We start from the raw sequence: 19,573 nt of genomic DNA, 5'->3' as shown, positions 1-19,573 counted from the left end.
AGAAAGTTCGGAGTAACTCTGTCAAGACGACCTATACTCCGACCTTTCCTCCGACTTGTCTTCCTCAGACAAAAACAGCCTTTGTCTTTGTCCTGATAACATGAAAATCTTGGGAAATTTAAAACAAGCATAATAGAAGTTTACCCCGACTATGATCCTACGTCTGAACGAGGCTATCATTAAGGTGCCAAGGACGGTCTTCTTTTTTGCAATGGCAGGGAACATGATCTAGGTGAAGTGTACCGTCTCATCAGAGCTTTTGAATGGTGCAATTATTTCTCAACAAGATCGACGAAATCTGGTCTGGATTTACTGTAGAGTAAACATTTGTCTCGTTCTAGTATGTCGATGAGATGAAGTATGGTAGCATTGACGAAAAACTCTGGAATACGATTAAAATCTTGAAGCCGATCGAAGACCCACCGCCATGGTATTTATCTGAAATTATGATAAAATTATTTTTAAAAAGTAATCAGTAAAGCTCTATCTTTTAAATTCGCCTTAGCTTTGTCTCCACATGAAGATTGAACTAAGTAACTGAATAAGTTCACATATTCAGTGAAGTTCACCTATTCAGCGATCTGTCATCGCCCTTCTTTTTCTCTCTACTCCCCCTCTATCTTTTTATCTCTCTCTTGATTTCTCTCCCATTCACTTTGTATTCGCTCACTCTTTTGCTTATTTATACTCACCTTTTCGGTTACTTAGTTCATTATTCATGTAGACACTTCTCCTTATAATGTTATGTTTATTCATGTCATACTGTTGGTGTGATTATAATTCTAATGGAAATTTAATAAAGATGAATCTAAATATGAGCTTATATTGTCCTTCTATTGTTGAGCTTAATCGAATTAAAATAAACAGATGAAAGTGTGTTCTTCTATGCAAATAGTGCTTTGTGACGAGTGAGGGAGCATAATTTAATATCAATTAGCTCTTTCATATCAAGACTATCCCCTCACTTTTTAATAAATTCCAATGCTTTTTGTCAAATTAATGTATAATTTTAATTTTTTTGTAATTGCTTAAACCTATTAAACAACTTGTTTAAAAGTTTAAACAGATGTTTAAAAACTTTAAACAGACGTTCAAAAAGTTAAAACAATAGTTGTAGAGATTTACATGCTTTAACAGCGTGCTTAAAATTTTAAACCGTGTTTTTACAGTGTAGACCTACCTTACAGATAGTCGGTTCCTGTCTTTTGCCCCTTCGTGTCTACAGACTGATTGCTACCGAACTCTGATCCTCTTCCTCATTCGGCTCCGGCCCGGCTCTTTCTCCTAACACCCCTACTTCATCTACTTCTCCTCCTCCTTCCCCTCCTCCTCCTCCTCCTTCTCCTCCCCTTCCTCCTTTCCTCCATCCCCACTGCCCTCCTCCGTCTCCTCCTCGTTTACATCCTCCCCAATGAAGAGATCGTGGACGATTTGGCGTCCCACATGGTAGGCGATAAAGCAAACGTTGCAGATAAAAGTCCAGCTACTCAGGTCTGGTTGTCTTTCTGGATATCCGAGATACAAAATTAAATACGATTCATGAACATGTCTGTTAGATTAGACTAGCAATAGAAAGATATTACTTGTCATTTAAAAACATATAACGATGTTTGTATCACGTTTACACTTAAACAAGATATAATGATTGTTTTTTGTTTATATTTCATGTCATATTCCATACAATGTACACAATCTTATCTTATGAATAGAAAAGACACCAGTTTCGTTACAAATCAATGACAACTATTTCCTCTTTATTATTAACTTCAGTTGTTGGGTTCACCCCTCCTTCATTTTAACTACTTTGTACATGGTCAACATTGACATTGTCACGGTGATCATCATCAACAACACCACTTTATCTCATCACCAACATCATCGTCATCATCGCTCTAATCATTCTCTTCCTTGAACACACCTTCTGGAGGATGATCTCCAGCTCCCTCATGGACGATCACGGCACTTCCCTCATCGACCTCCGTATCATTTGGTGTCCCCACCAGAGCATCGTGAATGGTCTGGAGGCCAGCCTGGTAGGCACCGAGGAAGGGGTTCCTGATGAAGGTCCAGAGCTGTGAGATGAAATACATAGCAGCGATCTCATCGACGGATACGGCAACTCTGATCTGTGCCCTGGCGTTGCCACGTCGTCGTCTCGTGATGGCATTTCCTAGCTGGCTACTCAGATGTCTGCTGCTAACCTCGTCTGTAGGAAGAAGAAATCAAGAAAAGTGAGGCAAACAAATCTACAGCCTACATATTGGTGAAAAATAAATGATTTACGCTAAAGGAGATAGTTGAAAGTCAGAGTTAGATATGAAACAACTACGCAATCGAACTTAGAGAGAAGAGAGTAGATTGGAGGTAGAGAGCGCTAGAGACAAAATATGCAAAGAAAAGGAAGAGGTGAAATGTAGAGAGGGGAGAGGGAGAGGAGAGGGTGGGTAGCACAGGGACATGCTATGCTATGCTATGTGTGATGCGCTATACAAGAATTGAGCATCATTATTATTATTATTTAAAACATTGTTTAATTCAACTTTTCTTTACTTTATTTAATAGGCTAGCATATTGATTATCGCTTGATGGAACTTAAAAAAAACTGTCAAGATTGGGTAAACACGATCTTGGCTGATCTCCGAATGCAGGAAAGTTACAAGCATCTGATCATACTTCATTCTTATAACAGATTAGTCAAATTGACTAGACCAGTAGTCAGCTAGATGCTGACTACTGATATGTATTGTCACATTGCTGACATAAATTTTAGTTGGAAATAATTCTATTCTAGTAAAATATGACTAGATATAGTTAAGTGCGACTTGAATAACAGTTGCACCTAGCTGACTATATTAACTAATATTTTTTCACTGATTTTTATTTAGAGTGTGCATGATAACCATTGCTTTTTTTCAATCTGGTATATCGCCAAAATTATTTGAAATACATGTACTTCCCACGAAAGCTCAAGATGGACTGGCTCTATGGGACAGCCATATTGTCCAGACCAACTCCAACTGACATAAGATATTAGTCATTTCCAATGAATTTCCATCGGTTGGTTTGGAGTCTGTTCCGTTGGTGTGGCTGAATCACAGGACGGCTAGATTACCTGACTGATAAGTGATTGCGATGTTGGCCCTGAAGACAAGGTTGCATCTCCTGACTACCACGGCCTGAGTCCTCTGCGATCTGGTCTCGATAATCTCTTCAATGCCATCATCGATCTCTTCCTTACTCTCCTGATTAACATGGTTAGCTCTGTGTTCTAGGATGTCAAATGGAAGAATATATTTGAAGGATAACTCGCTAGCACTAATCAATAATCGAAGTGAATTTAAATCAAACATTAATTTTGTACACCTTGTGGAATTCCTGTTATTTAAAAAATAATTACTAGATTGTCAAAATAATTATGCAAATAATGTAAGAAACGTAAATTATGATTCTTTCAAACTAAAATGAAATATAATCATTTACTAATTTGATCACTAATTTTTTTTTTAATACTTTTTTCACGTCAGGTTTCCATTGCCTCTTTCCTTATCCTCAAAAGAGCCATTTTTTAAAAAACATATCGTTGAGAATTGAACAAATAAAAAGAATCATTGTATTGAATGCTTACGATACAGTTGGACAGCCTGTGAGGAAACATCCATGTCCTTCGGATGTGATGGAGAGAGTGGCTTGTCATTGACTTCCCTCAGTGATGGCATTAATACCTCGTGACAATCCTGACCAAGTACAGCAGGGGCAGACCTTACTGCGGCAGCCAGAGCATGAAGTTTTCGTGATGACGTCCCCAGGGCTAGGACAGACCGAGATTTATGAAGAACCCTAGGCTCAGAGTCAATGACAGATTGGCTTGAAGCAACGGATGCCTCGCTGATGTCGTTGGCCAAGCTGACGTCATCACTATCGTCGTCGCTGTCGACATCATCCTCCATCACCTCCGATGATGCAATCGACTTTGACTACAATGCAATCATCATCATAATGTATGAATTTCATTTTAATTTTTTTTTCAGCATTCATATATGATACATTCTTAATATAACAAACATCAGACGCGGATCCAGGAGGGGGCCGAGCCGGCCCCGGCCCCCCCTATTTTTTTACAACCTGCAGAAAAAAGTGTACTCTTTATCTTGATAGAAACTACGAAAACCAGGAAAAAAAGTAAGAAAGAGCTATTATACCCATGCGTGATGTGTAATTTACAGCCTCGTAACGGCCGGCCCGACCGCGAAAGGAAACAAGAAAAAGATGAGGGGAAGAATTGGAAAATAGACTTTATATAAAAAAAAATTCGCTCGCGCATCGCGCTCGCATTGCCTGTGTAATGAATCCCATTCAAGAGGATTAAATGGCACTTTATATATCCAGTTCTGAAATCAATTTGCACACAATATTTTAGCTCACACATCAAGCTTTCATTATTTTGTTTGATTTACACAAATTGTTATATCAAAATTTTCAGCTCGCGCTGCGCGCTCGCATAGTTTTATTTCTGAGATACCTATCCTCTGAAAATTCTTTCCAAAATTTGTCAAAATGCTCCTGTATCATGTCAGTATATCAAAAAATTTAGATCGTGCTTCGCGCTTGCATTTAATTGTCTGAGACATGCACACAAGCTTGTTCTTTAATTGTGAATAAAAACACGCTTAGACCGTCCAGTTTCCAGGTCAGAATATCCGTTTTTATGACATTGTCCTTAAAATGTGTTTATTTGGTCAGTATAACTGACCCCCCCATGTCATGACCCACGGTACGCCACTGTGGTCATATCAATGACAATTCCTTGCATATCTAAAAACATGATTGCAAAAAAATGCCAAAATATTTCAGTCACCCCCACCCATCAACACGGATTTACGCCAGTGCCCAAACGCCTTACCTCGTGACAGATGGAGCTTCAATTTCGAAAAGTTTACGAGCAATGTCCAACATTGTTTTAGAAAACTCTTGTATTTATTCGAAAATATGAACAAGATATAAAACACTAAAATAGATTAACATATATGATCCGAATCAAGTATATTGGTTAACATCATTATCATTGGGGTAAATCATGAGAGGATAGTCCGTGATCAATTAGTGCTGTAATTAATGAAAGGAATCACTTCGTGAAAAGAAGTGTATAAAAAAATTCAAACTTTATATAAATAAAAAAAATAACATTGATACTAGTACAAACTGCTCAGAATAGCACGGCTTTGGTTATCATGCTCTTGATTATATGCAAAACAAAAAATACGGACGGGTGAGATAAAATGCCTGCATGACTTTTTTGTTATATTTTGCAATGATGGACAAAAATTTCTGTCAAATATTTCCTTAATAAGCTGTAATAAAAATAGTCTCCCTTGATTTTTTGTTAAAAATTGCATTTTTAACAACATCCCTGTGGAAAATTGGAGACCTACAGTAATTTTCTAAGAGACATAACCCTGTACTTGTGATAGAAATAAATTTACCTTGGAAATAGGAATGGCATTTAAAAATCTCACCAGAGTTATATATATATATATATGATCAAAATACTCAATTCTTGGATGCTTTCAGAGCGTCCGACACTCTATGACAAATTTGTTCTTTTTTCTCTTTCTTTTTCATGTCAACACATTCAACTTGCCATAATAGTTAACTCTAATGATTGTTGACATCACACAAGACATGTGATATGGGATAGATATCTAAATATCTCTCAGATGAATGAAGCATATACTCGCTGCTAGATTATATATTGAGATTTGTCAGGATGTTTCCGACCCCTACCTTTTTGCTTTTGGAAAAGCATTTTTTGATTCCTGTCCAACAGCAGCAGGTCTTGGTTGCATCAGGACGATCCTGAGACTCATCCAAGGCTGAAGAATGGAATTTGGATCTAGCACAACCCATATTTTCGAAAGCAAACAGAATAATTCTGAAAGAATGTGCGAATTTCGCTCAATAACTTCCCGAATCGGTATGTCGCAAGAGAAATGATCTCTATAATGTACGATTGTGACATTTGTTGCCACAGCTGCACGCATGCGCACTATAGTTAAATTTGCAAAGGATTCGCAACTTTCTGTACGTCAACAAAGGCATGGATGCGCACGCATCATATTTCTTTTGACGTTTGATTATAATGTGAAGTGCGCTTTCAGATAAATTTCTTTGATTTTATGATATAGGCCATATTTTGTTGTTTGAGTTTTTAAAAAGTCAGGTACATAATTATGTAGGCCAACTGAAATCTTTCTTATCGGGATTGTTTATTGCTTAAGGCAGTCAGTGGATCTTTTAAAGTAAATGAATGAATGAATAGATTATGCCATGTGTATCTAATAATAACAAGAAATTAATTAATTAACTAATCATTTAATCAATCAATAATTACATGATATTAAAACTTTATAGTTCATTTATGCAAATGAAGAATAATTTTTCATAATTAAACAACCGACAACGGTAAGTTTTACTATTTCAACGATGATATTTAAATAAAAATGGGTCATGTGCAACTGTTTTTTTCTTTTATTTCGGTTTTATATTGTTTCATTTTGGGGAAAACAACAAAAATATACCAGGTTTGACAGAGAATCATGTATAAGAAACTATCCGAAACAGAATAATATTGCCTGGACAAGATGTGAAGATATTATTTTGTATACAATATTCACTTTACAACATTTAAATAGTCAATATATAATTGTAAACATAGAAATCAACAGATTTTTCAACAGTTCTACGAGAGTAAAGTTTGTACTATTTTCACATAGATAACAGTAAAATTCCTGTCTTGAATGCATGGTGTGTTTAATTTTATTTGACACTCCAAGTATTGATTAGTCGGAAAATTTATTTGCATTTCATTTTCATAGGGTTATACATTATGTTTTTAATTCAAAATCTTTAGATAGCGAATAAACATCATGAAAGCTCCTTCTACTACATTCATTCATTCATTGTATCATTTTTTAGACTATATCATTATATCTTACTTCAGTAAATACACTATAGACTACTCAATAAACACACAGTTTAAATACTATATATCATACACTTAAAGTAAAAAGTAAAATAATGATAATAATAATTGTTATAAAGTGTCGAGAGAACAGGGTTATGATGCACATGTTCTTCTAAATACACAAAAGCGATCTAAATAAAATACTAAATCAAAAGTTCAGAATCATATTAAATGGCATAAACACGCATATTTGACACATCTAGCTATTCGACCAACATCATACCATTTCATAGTACATCCTTCTTGAATGACGTGGTAAAAAGATTAATAGCATGTAGGGATTATTAAATCATTAAAGCAAAATTTGTAGAGAAGTAATAACTTCGACTAGACCTAGCAAAAATTATAATACACTCTTTAATATTTCATCATTCCAAAACATCGTTAGCAATATTGATACATGATGGCTTGAAATAAGACTATGATTATTAGTTGGTACTGGGCGTTGTGGCGTGCGCCTGTAATCCAAGCTGTGGGGAAGTTACAAATTCATGCAGAGGTTCGAGCCCTGGTCACGTCTTTCGGATGGTGACGTTAAAGGTCGGTCCCAGACGTAAATAATCATATCTGATTGATACACGTCTGACAAAACTAAAATACACACACATACAATTAAAAAAAACATAATAATTCATACATGAAAATGTCGTGAGTTGAATAAATACCATTGAAGTAATTGAACAAGCATCCATCGGATGGAGTGAACGCCGAATATATTATATTATCAAAAATTATCCAATATATTGGTAGAACACTTTTATGCATGGCATGATGCATATAAGTGTGAGCTGATGATGTCACCTCCCAAAGAATCTATTAATATCATTATTTGATAAAGTATGTATTAATATTGATTTCTTAAGATTATGACAATCAATATCCACCTTTCATCCTTTGCAGATGAAAGCATGTTAACCAACACACCAGTTCAGGGATAGTTTCCCAGTCGTTCTGATAAATGTAATGAGTAAGAACAAGTGCTTGATACTGCGAAATCCGAATATGGCATTAAACAAGCCTGAGTTTTGGCATGCACTCATCAGATTAAACAAAACTATATAAGAGAACCGAATGAGGGAGGGAAAGGCTTCTCAGTCTCTGCTTATTGAACGTTATTTCCGGTAATGATTATGCAATGCTGTTGTATTATTCGTCTGTTGAATATTCAAGAATACGAATATGAATTCGAATGAAGGAACTACGAAGTAGTACTTTATAGATTGTATCCACTCAAATTCAATTGGATGCTGGATCATTTTATCTTATGGGTCTTGTGGTTCTGACTCTCGTCTTTCAAACAGAAGGTCGTGGGTTCAAATCCTAGCCATGGACTGGTTTTCTTTCCTCCAGTAAGAAATTTATTCACACTGGAATTTGCTGCACTCGACCTTTGTGACGTGATGATGGTACCTCGCGCTAAGGCTGGGGTAATAATAACAGTGCTTTGTATCCTCGGGTAAAAAACGATAAATCCAGCAAATAACATTAGTAATATTTTTATTATTTTTATTATTATTATTATTATTACCCCTTTGCTCTTTTATCAATGTAGGAAGCATTTACGATGTCACTGGATCGTTCGACGATGCCTTCATGATTCTTGGAGCTATGAGCGCCTTGGCAGTCTGCCTTACTGTTGCCTTGATGCTAGTAAGGAAAGTACGAGGAGAAGCCGATTGAACCAGGGCTAAGCATTTAAGATTAATGAATATCGGAAGAATTACAATTATGGAAAGCTAGCAACGCCAAAATCTAAAATGCATTTACATGTATTTGTTCAAAATGATTTCTAGATATACTAATAAATTCATCGTTGTCTTGACAATTTGGTGTGTTTCTTCTATATGTTTACAAAAAACATTGTGCAAACTTTAGGTAGGAAAAGTTATGAAAATGACGGATTTTCCTATAGTTGAGATTGATTGGTTTAATCACAACTGTTTGTAAGATGGAACATTGAGTGTGTATTTTACGTGATCGTTCTAACCACGACGCTGTTGACTTGGTTGGACGACATAAAATCGGTAGGTTTATTCGTCCTCATCATCTTCATCATTATCATCGTCATCCGTTTGTGTGTTTTACCTCATTCATTTCTACATTTTGCTCGACAAACCCAACCGAACTTAATTAAATGATGCCACAAGTCTGGCTTATTCAAGCTCTCATGTTCCAATTAAGTGTCTATGGCGTGATTTTTTTCTTTTCCGTATGATATGTAACGTTTAATAAATTAATCATTATCTGCGAGATCTAATTTTTGCTTCGATTCATTTGTCCTCCGAAATTATGGAATTGTACAATATTTAATGCATATCTGCTTTTTCAATGTTTTTCTTTTTTTGCAAAAAAAACAACTTAGTATTCTTTTATCATTTTTTTAATTATTGGTTTAAAATGAAATGAATGGACCTTGGAGTTTTTGTTCTAATTGACATTGGGCCAGCTCCTCGGTTTTCTTCCCAGACAAATTATATCTACCGTGAACTCCTATACTTATAAGTTTATGATCGTTAATTGTTTATATTTTCAAATTCTGCCCAATGCAAAAAACAAACAAATGAGAAATGAGGTAGAATCTATTACAAAATTATAGAATCATAAGTGACAGTGACTTTTATGGGCATATTATGTGTCTATATAATTATTATATGAGAATGTGCGAGGGAGCGTGGTGTATTTTTTTTTATTCATTTACTTTTTAATTAACATTTTATTTTATTTTATTTATCATTATTATTTTTTTTTTTTTGGGGGGGGGTAACCACGTTATCAGGGAAAAGGTACAATAACAATCGTAACCACTAAACAAAAAGAAATAAGAAAAATAACAACAGACAAAACATTTGTATATCGGTAGGCCCATATATCTTTGTTCATGCATGACTGTTTATTTGTCAGAAATAAAATGATGCAATCTTTGACGAACGTCGATCCTGGTGAAGTCTTTGATGTAATAATATTGGTGGAGATTCGATTGGTCTCCCTAAAAAACTAATCTCCGTTTTCTATTCAAAATGGCGGCATTGTGTGTAACCTTCTGAAATTTTGATGCTTTCTTCTTTATTTTCCAACGTGAATCCTCTGCTTTGACAATTCTGTTAATGTTAGGTTTGTGATACTCTTCTGTGACACGATGAATAGATCTCATTTATAACACCATTCACATTAATTCACGAGCTTCCATTTTTCTGGGACCAGTGATTCACCGAGTGACTTCATAATGCTGAAAGTGCATGTGGCTCCAATTTGTTCATTTCTGACAAGTTTAAATGTCACGTGTGCTCCTCCTTGACACCCGGTATACGCTCATGTTTCCTAAACTTTCTGTACCAGTGGTGGCCAATAATTATATTCACATTTTTAAAATTTTACAATATATTAACCTTGATCAGACATGGAGATGTGGAAGCCTAATCAGAGTAAAAATTTTCCATGCAAGGATTAATATTCCAAAGATATTTCTATTATCATGACCCAGACAACGGCTTTTTGGTTGCAGAAAGGGTCGGTACTCGGTAGAAAGGTCGGAGTATTGCCAGTCTGGACAGAGTTACTTACTCAGACCTTCTTCCGACCATTCTACTGGTTTCGAGGAGTATCTTGGTCAGAAAGGAGTATTGCCTGTCTGGACAGAGTTACTTAAACCTTCCTCCGACAATCTTGTACTGGTATCGAGGAGTATCTTGGTCAGAGAAAGATCGGAGTAACTCTGTGAAGACGACCAATACTCCGAACTTTCCTCCGACTTGGCTTCTTCAGACAAATAACAGCCTATGTCTTGGTCGTGATAACGTGAATATCTTTGAAATTTTAATATATGCATATAATAGAATTTTACCCCGACTATGATCCTACGTCTGAACGAGGCTATCATTAAGGTGCCAAGGACCGTCTTCTTTTTTGCAATGGCAGGGAACATGATCTAGGTGAAGTGTACCGTCTCATCAGAGCTTTTGAATGGTGCGATTATTTCTCAACAAGATCGACGAAATCTGGTCTGGATTTACTGTAGAGTAAACATTTGTCTCGTTCTAGTATGTCGATGAGATGAAGTATGGTAGCATTGACGAAAAACTCTGGAAAACGATTAAAATCTTGAAGCCGATCGAAGACCCACCGCCATGGTATTTATCTGAAATTATGATAAAATAATTTTTAAAAGGTAATCAGTAAAGCTCTTTCTTTTAAATTCGCCTTAGCTTTGTCTCCACATGAAGATTGAACTAAGTAACTGAATAAGTTCACATATTCAGTGAAGTTCACCTATTCAGCGATCTGTCATCGCCCTTCTTTTTCTCTCTACTCCCCTCTATCTTTTCATCTCTCTCTTGATTTCTCTCCCATTCACTTTGTAATCGCTCACTCTTTTGCTTATTTATACTCACCTTTTCGGTTACTTAGTTCATTATTCATGTAGACACTTCTCCTTATAATGTTATGTTTATTCATGTCATACTGTTGGTGTGATTATAATTCTAATGGAAATTTAATAAAGATGAATCTAAATATGAGCTTATATTGTCCTTCTATTGTTGAGCTTAATCGAATTAAAATAAACAGATGAAAGTGTGTTCTATGCAAATAGTGCTTTGTGACGAGTGAGGGATCATAATTTAATATCAATTAGCTCTTTCAAATCAAGAATATCCCCTCACTTTTTAATAAATTCCAATGCTTTTTGTCAAATTAATGTATAATTTTAATTTTTTTGTAATTGCTTAAACCTATTAAACAACTTGTTTAAAAGTTTAAACAGATGTTTAAAAACTTTAAACAGACGTTCAAAAAGTTAAAACAATAGTTGTAGAGATTTACATGCTTTAACAGCGTGCTTAAAATTTTAAACCGTGTTTTTACAGTGTAGACCTACCTTACAGATAGTCGGTTCCTGTCTTTTGCCCCTTCGTGTCTACAGACTGATTGCTACCGAACTCTGATCCTCTTCCTCATTCGGCTCCGGCCCGGCTCTTTCTCCTAACACCCCTACTTCATCTACTTCTCCTCCTCCTTCCCCTCCTCCTCCTCCTCCTTCTCCTCCCCTTCCTCCTTTCCTCCATCCCCACTGCCCTCCTCCGTCTCCTCCTCGTTTACATCCTCCCCAATGAAGAGATCGTGGACGATTTGGCGTCCCACATGGTAGGCGATAAAGCAAACGTTGCAGATAAAAGTCCAGCTACTCAGGTCTGGTTGTCTTTCTGGATATCCGAGATACAAAATTAAATACGATTCATGAACATGTCTGTTAGATTAGACTAGCAATAGAAAGATATTACTTGTCATTTAAAAAACATATAACGATGTTTGTTTCACGTTTACACTTAAACAAGATATAATGATTGTTTTTTGTTTATACTTCATGTCATATTCCATACAATGTACACAATCTTATCTTATGAATAGAAAAGACACCAGTTTCGTTACAAATCAATGACAACTATTTGCTCTTTATTATTAACTTCAGTTGTTGGGTTCACCCCTCCTTCATTTTAACTACTTTGTACATGGTCAACATTGACATTGTCACGGTGATCATCACCAACAACACCACTTTATCTCATCACCAACATCATCGTCATCATTGCTCTAATAATTCTCTTCCTTGAACACACCTTCTGGAGGATGATCTCCGGCTCCCTCATGGAGGATCACGGCACTTCCCTCATCGACCTCCGTATCATTTGGTGTCCCCACCAGAGCATCGTGAATGGTCTGGAGGCCAGCCTGGTAGGCACCGAGGAAGGGATTCCTGATGAAGGTCCAGAGCTGTGAGATGAAATACATAGCAGCGATCTCATCGACGGATACGGCAACTCTGATCTGTGCCCTGGCGTTGCCACGTCGTCGTCTCGTGATGGCATTTCCTGGCTGGCTACTCAGATGTCTGCTGCTAACCTCGTCTGTAAGAAGAAGAAATCAAGAAAAGTGAGGCAAACAAATCTACAGCCTACATATTGGTGAGAAATAAATGATTTACGCTAAAGGAGATAATTGAAAGTCAGAGTTAGATATGAAACAACTACGCAATCGAACTTAGAGAGAAGAGAGTAGATTGGAGGTAGAGAGCGCTAGAGACAAAATATGCAAAGAAAAGGAAGACGTGAAAAGTAGAGAGGGGGAGAGGGAGAGAAGGAGGGGGTGGATAAAACATTGTTTAATTCAACTTTTCTTTACTTTATTTAATAGGCGAGCATATTGATTATCGCTTGATGGAAATTAAAAAAAAACTGTCAAGATTGGGTAAACACGATCTTGGCTGATCTCCGAATGCAGGAAAGTTACAAGCATCTGATCATACTTCATTCTTATAACAGATTAGTCAAATTGACAAGACCAGTAGTCAGCTAGATGCTGACTACTGATATGTATAGTCACATTTCTGACATAAATTTTAGTTGGAAATAACTCTATTCTAGTAAAATACGACTAGATATAGTTAAGTGCGACTTGAATAACAGTTGCACCTAGCTGACCATATTAACTAATATTTTTTCACTGATTTGTATTTAGAGTGTGCATGATAACCATTGCTTTTTTTCAATCTGGTATCACCAAAATTATTTGAAATACATGTACTTCCCACGAAAGCTCAAGATGGACTGACTCTATGGGACAGCCACATTGTCCAGACCAACTCCAACTGACATTAGGTATTAGTTATTTCCAATGAATTTCCATCGGTCGGTTTGGAGTCGGTTCCGTTGTTGTGACTGAGCACAGGACGGCTAGATTACCTGACTGATAAGTGATTACGATGTTGGCCCTGAAGACAAGGTTGCATCTCCTGACGACCACGGCCTGAGTCCTCTGCGATCTGGTCTCGATGATCTCTTCAATGCCATCATCGATCTCTCCCTTACTCTCCTGATTAACATGGTTAGCTCTGTGTTCTAGGATGTCAAATGGAGGAATATTTTTGAAGGATAACTCGCTAGCATTAATCAATCATCGAATGAATTTAAAACAAACATTAATTTTGTACACCTTGTGGAATTCCTGTTATTTAAAAAATAATTACTAGATTGTCAAAATAATCATGCAAATAATGTGAGAAACGTAAATTATGATTCTTTCAAACTAAAATGAAATATAATCATGGGCTAATTTGATCACTACTTTTTTTCTTTTTTTTTTTTTTTTTTACTTTTTTCACGTCAGGTTGCCATTGCCTCTTTCCTTATCCTCAAAAGAGCCATTTTTTAAAAAACATATCGTTGAGAATTGAACAAATAAAAAGAATCATTGTATTGAATGCTTACGATACAGTTGGAGAGCCTGTGAGGAAACATCCATGTCCTTCGGATGTGACGGAGAGAGTGGCTTGTCTTCGACCTCCCTCAGTGATGGCATTAATACTTCGTGACAATCCTGACCAAGTACAGCAGGGGCAGACCTTACTGCGGCAGCCAGAGCATGAAGTTTTCGTGATGACGTCCCCAGGGCTAGGACAGACCGAGATTTATGAAGAACCCTAGGCTCAGAGTCAATGACAGATTGGCTTGAAGCAACGGATGCCTCGCTGATGTCATTGGCCAAGCTGACGTCATCACTATCGTCGTCGCTGTCGACATCATCCTCCATCACCTCCGATGATGCAATCGACTTTGACTACAATGCAATTATCATAATGTATGAATTTCATTTTATTTTTTTTTCCAGCATTCATATATGATACATTCTTGATATAACAAACATAAGGTGGTTATTTTGAACCACAGTTTGAGTGTACCAAAAACACAATTTTGAACAAAAATATTATCAAATAGCCAACACTACTACAATCCAAATTTATATCCTCCGATGCAGACCAATTAAATTAGCTTGATACACAAAGCATAGGTATATTGTTTTAAAGATTAATATCAGTACGATACAGGGGCGTATCCATGATTGTCCAGGGAGGGGAGGGGGGCATTTTTGTTGAACGAAACATTTTACTTGCACAAAAAGGGCACCACTTGCGTATGCCTACTATTTTCAAACATTTCTAAGGGCTATCAAGCCCCCCCCCCTTATATCTGTTACGGGTACAGCAATTTTTGCACTGGTGTTATTCTTGTGTCAAAATATTTGTCAAACAATAGTAAATATCGGGGGGATGGGGGATATATCCCCCCACTTTTTACGAAAGAAATGAAAATAAATCACAAGGGATAATTGCTTATTGGTGAAAATTCTTCCTGAAATACCGCTTAAGAAATAAAACAATATTATTGAATCATAAAATGCAAATAAAGAGCCAGTTCAACATTTCCAAATGAAATACTTATGTCCTTATTATATAACATTGAAGAGAAACCCCAGTTTCTTCCAATTCATCAATGTTGGGGTCTTTGGAAAGGGATTAAGATGAAATGTCAAAAATGTTGAATGTAATCTCTAATAAAACCATTAAACCATCATGGGGTAATTTTTTTTATAATATTGGACGGTTATTTGCCTTATGGACATACAGTGGCGTAACTACGGGGGCATGGAGGCCCGTGCCCCCCATTATATTATATCATAATTGTGCTATGTAACATTACATAAGAATGTACCATGCTATGTCACATTACATAAGAAACATTTTCATCACAACTTTATGAAAAATAATTTGCCCAGGGCCTATACGTCTTCATTGTTCCTGGTGCTCGCATTGTCTGTTTAACGAGATATATAATCCTGTTGTACTAAAACATCACGTTTTTAAGTCAATATAAACCAAATATATTTCCTAGCACTTGAGCTATCTTTGTTTTATGAACTGACATATGCTTCTTTTTCAATAATCAAAAAGTGATTGCCCCATGTTAAGGTCTTCGTATATATATGAAACATTCCTGTCCTTGATTACTCTCGCATTAGTGGATTGGTGAGATATGTCTGCTCTTCATGAATTCCTAAAATCAGTCCTTAAAATGTCCCTTCTCCTGATCTGAATATCAAAAATTTTCAGCTCGGGCTTCGCGCTCGCAATATTTGATTAGCGAGATGCGTATGATAATCATGATTGCAATGACTACAAAAAGTGTTTCATGTGTTCAGATGTAAATCTAATAAAATCAGCAAGCACTTGGCACTCACACTGGATGACTATAATGGTGAGATTTGTATACTCTTAATGGATTCCTAATATATATTCCTTAAAATCTCGCTGTTTGGGGTCAAAATATACGAAAACCTCAGCTCACGCTTCGCGCTCGCATTGTTTAGCGAGACAGGTACCTATCATGATTACACAAATTTGATTGTAATGTCCCTTTTTAGGAGTGAATAAAAAAATCCAGCTCGCTCTTCGCGCTCGCATTATTTGATCAGTGAGATACATATCCGTTTAATGACATTGTCCTTAAAATGTCTCTATTTGGTCACTATAACTGACTCCCCCCTATGCCCTTACCCATGGTACGCCACTGTGGACATATCAATGACAATTCCTTGCATATCTAAAAACATAATTGCAAAAAATAATGCCAAAATATTTTAGTCACCCACCACCCATCAACACGGATTTACGCCAGTGCCCAAACGCCTTGCCTCTGACAGATGAAGCTCCATTTTCGAAAAGTTTACGAGCAATGTCCAACATTCGTTTGAGAAAACTTGTATTTATTCGAAAATAATATATCAAACACTAAAATAAATTAACATATATGATCTGAATCAAGTATTGGTTAACATCATTATCATTGGGGTAAATCATAATTATTATGAGAGGATAGTCCGTGATCAATTAGTGCTGTAATTAATGAGAGGAATCGCTCCGTGATAAGTGTATAAAAAAAATTCCAACTGTATTTAAATAAAAAAAAAAATAACATTGATACCAGTACAAACTGCTCAGAATAGCACGGCTTTGGTTATCATGCTCTTGATTATATGGAAAACAAAAAATACGGACGGACGAGATAAAATGCTTGCTTGAATTTTTTGATATATTTTGGAATGATGGACAAAATTTTCTGTCAAATTTTTCCTTAATAAGCTTTAATAAATAATCGTCTCCCTTGATTTTTTGTTAAAAAGTGCATTTTTATCAACATCCCTGGGGAAAATTAGAGACCTAGATCTATAGTAATTTTCTAAGAGACATTAGCCTATACTTGTGATAGAAATCAATTTCCCTTGGAAATAGGAAGGGCATTTAAAAATCTCATTAGAATTATATATCCGATAAAAATATTCAGTTTATTCTTGGATGCTTTCAGAGCGTCCGACATTCTATGACAAATTTGTTCTTTCTTCTCTTTCTTATTCATGTCAACTTGCCATAATAGTTCATTTTAATGATTGTGGGCATAACACAAGACACGTGAAATGGAATATTATATCTAAATATCTCTCAGATGAATGAAGCATATTCGCTGCTAGATTATATATTGAGATTTGTCAGGATGTTTCCGACCCCTACCTTTTTGCTTTTGGAAAAGCATTTTTTGATTCCTGTCCAACAGCAGCAGGTCTTGGTTGCATCAGGACGATCCTGAGACTCATCCAAGGCTGAAGAATGGAATTTGGATCTAGCACAACCCATATTTTCGAAAGCAAACAGAATAATTCTGAAAGAATGTGCGAATTTCGCTCAATAACTTCCCGAATCGGTATGTAGCAAGAGAAATGATCTCTATAAAACACGCCCCGCATGTGATATTGGTTGCCACAGTTGCACGCATGCGCACTATAGTTACATTTGCAAAGGATTCGCAACTTTCTTCTACGTCAACAAAGGCATGGTTGCGCACGCATCAAAACTCTTTTGACGTTTTTATTGTGAAGCGCGCTCTCAGATCAGAGCAGTTTCTTTGATTTTAAGATAGGCCATTGTGTTGTTTGAGTTTTTACATCATGAAAGCCCACTGAAATAATTCTTATCGGGATTGTTTATTGCTTAAGGCAGACAGTTGATCTATAAAAGAATGAATAGATTAAGCCGTGTGTATCTAATATTAACAGAAAATTAATTAATTATTTAATTAATCAATGATTATATTTACAGGATATTAATACTCTGTACTTCGTTTTCGTGATGAAATAACCGACAACGGTCGGTTATGCTATATTTCAATGATGGACTTTTAAACAAATGGGTCATGTGCAATAATTTTCTTCTGTTATTTCGTGTTTACATTTTGTTTCGCTTTGGGTGACAATACATAAGATACAACAAAATATACCAGGCGCACAGACAGCCATGTATTATAAACTATCCGAAACAGAATTTATTGCCTGGACAAGATGTAAAGATATCATTTTGTATAGAATATTCACTTTACAACATTTAAATAGTCAATATAAAATTGCAAACATTGAAATTAACAGAATTTTCAACAGTTATAAGAGAGCAAAGTTGGGATTGTCTATTTTCACATAGATAACAGCAAAATACATGCGTTTCTGGGATGCATGGTGTGTCTAATTCTATTTTACACCCCAAGTACTGATAAGTCGGAAAATATACAATTCATTGTATTAACATCTAATTTTAATATTTCTTTTGTCATAGATTAATCTTTTATCCCAAAACTTTAGATAGCGAACAAATATTATGAAAGTTCCATCTATCTACTATATATTTATTCATTTCTATTACTTATTTAAATTAAATCTTACTTCAGCGAATACACTATATAGACTATACTAAATAAACGCACATGATAAATACTTTATCATACATTCAGAGAAGAAAGTAACAAAAACAATCATTGCTGAAAAATTTGAACAGAGGATTTTGATGCAATTGCTCATTCTTCTTAATACACAAACATACTCCGAGTAAACGGTTACACTTCGTAATTCCGAAGGTTCGTAATTCCGAAACACGTAAATTGCCTATATCTCGATGTTCGTTATTCCGAAAACGTGAAAGGGTTCGTTAATCCGAACATTAATTTGTGGCGTTATTCCGAAGGTTCGATAATCCGAAAACGAAATGAAGTTCGATGTTCCGAAGGTTCGTTAGTCCGAAAACGAAATAAGGTTCGTTGTTCCGAAGGTTCGTTAGTCCGATAATGAAATAAGGTTCGTTAATCATTAAGTTTTCGGACTAACGAACCTTCAGAATTACGAACCTCATTTCGTTTTCGGATTAACGGACCTTCGGAATTACGAACCTCACTTTGTTTTTGGACTAACAAACTTTCGGAATTACGAACCTCATTTCGTTTTCGGACTTATGAACCTTCGGAATTACGAACCTTCGGAAATACGAACCTTCGGAATAACGAACCTTCGGAATATCCGAACCTTCGGAATAACGAAGCATCGGATTTACGAATGTATGCGGAGTAAACGACATAAAAAGATTCGAATAATATTCAATAGCATAAATACGCAATTTCGTCACATCTTTGTATTTTACAAACATACATATTTTCATACTAGTTCCATGTTGAACGACGTGGTAAATGAAATTAACAGCAGTTAGGGATAAATTGAATAAATCATTAAAGGAAATTTTGTAGAAGTTCTACTATACCTATTCGCTAATATAAATATCATGACAAAATTTAGCAAAAATTATAGTATATTCCCATATGTTTCATCATTTCAAAACATTGTTTGAATGATAAC

The sequence above is a fragment of the Lytechinus variegatus genome, chromosome 1 (genome assembly GCF_018143015.1).
Source record: "Lytechinus variegatus isolate NC3 chromosome 1, Lvar_3.0, whole genome shotgun sequence".
Classification (NCBI taxonomy): domain Eukaryota; kingdom Metazoa; phylum Echinodermata; class Echinoidea; order Temnopleuroida; family Toxopneustidae; genus Lytechinus; species Lytechinus variegatus.
Note: the sequence above shows the minus strand (reverse complement) of the source record.